Source organism: Mus pahari, unplaced genomic scaffold (genome assembly GCF_900095145.1).
Source record: "Mus pahari unplaced genomic scaffold, PAHARI_EIJ_v1.1 scaffold_13583_1, whole genome shotgun sequence".
Taxonomy (NCBI): Eukaryota; Metazoa; Chordata; class Mammalia; order Rodentia; family Muridae; genus Mus; species Mus pahari.
Window position 1 is genome coordinate 11,119 of NW_018391796.1, and position 1,230 is coordinate 12,348.

Genomic DNA, 1,230 nt, shown 5'->3' on the forward strand with positions numbered 1-1,230 from the left:
TTTCAACTTGGGCCCGGCAGAATGGCTCCCTCAAAGAAGGGTGGCAAGAAGAAGGGCCATTCTGCCATCAATTAGGTGGTGACCTGAGAATACACCATCAACATTCACAAGCGCATCCGTGTAGTGGGCTTCAAGAAGCATGCTCCTCGGTCACTCAAAGAAATTCGGAAGTTTGCCATGAAGGAAATGGGGACACCAGCTGTGCGCATTGACAGCAGGCTCAATAAAGCCGTCTGGGCCAAGGGAATAAGGAATGTTCCATATCGAATCCGAGTACGTTTGTCCAGAAAATGTAATGAGGATGAGGATTCACCAAACAAACTCCACACGCTGGTAACTTATGTGCCTGTTACCACATTCAAAAATCTACAGACAGTCAATGTAGATGAGAACTAACCTGCTGAATGTCAAATAAAGTTGCAGAACTGCCGAGAGAGAGAGAGAGAGAGAGAGAGAGAGAGAGAGAGAGAGAGAGAGAGAGATATTTTTTCTAGTTCTCTCATATTTAATGATCCAAATAGATTTTAAAAACTGGTTGAGTGCATATTACTTTTAGTTTCAGAAGATATATATATTTAAGAGGCATTTAACTATTATAAATTATTTTGATGACTTAAAAAAGTTAATACTGAATTGTATATTTTAAAATAAATTTTACTAGTTTAATAATAAAAAAAGAAACTAAAAAAGATTTATTTTATATGAGTATACTGTTGCTGTCTTCAGACACACCAGAAGAGGGCGTCAGATCCTATTACAGATGGCTGAGAGTCACCAACCATGTGGTTGCTGGGACTTGAACTCAGGACCTCTGGAAGAGCAGTCAGTGCTCTTAAGCTATGAGTGATCTCTCCATATTGCCAGTGGCTCACTTTAGAATGCTTAATCTGGCATGCTGGCTAAAACCTATTGTTCTGGCATTTGGGAGGCCGATGGAGGAGAGTTGTTGCAAATGTTAAGCCAGCCTGGACTATGTGCCTCAATAAAAGAAAACAGTTGATTTTCAGTTTATGAATTTTACCACAAAAGTGGTGAAAATAGAGGGAGATTCTATCTCCAAATATAAATAAGCATAAGAGATCCTGGGTTGGGAGATTGAAGACAGATGACTTGCCCAACAAGAGGCTCTGGGTACAGTTTCCTGTGCACCACATACGTAGGCCCTAAAACCACAGTTGATTCCTTTGTATCTTTGGGTGTAGCTCTCCCCATTTCCTTGTAGTGAGAACG

The 1,230-nt window shown here is 40.6% G+C and overlaps 1 pseudogene; it reads left to right on the forward strand.

Moving 5' to 3' along the window:
* The first annotated feature begins 21 nt into the window (after positions 1-21).
* On the forward strand, positions 22-396 carry LOC110314702 (annotated as a pseudogene).
* Positions 397-1,230: the final 834 nt, after the last annotated feature.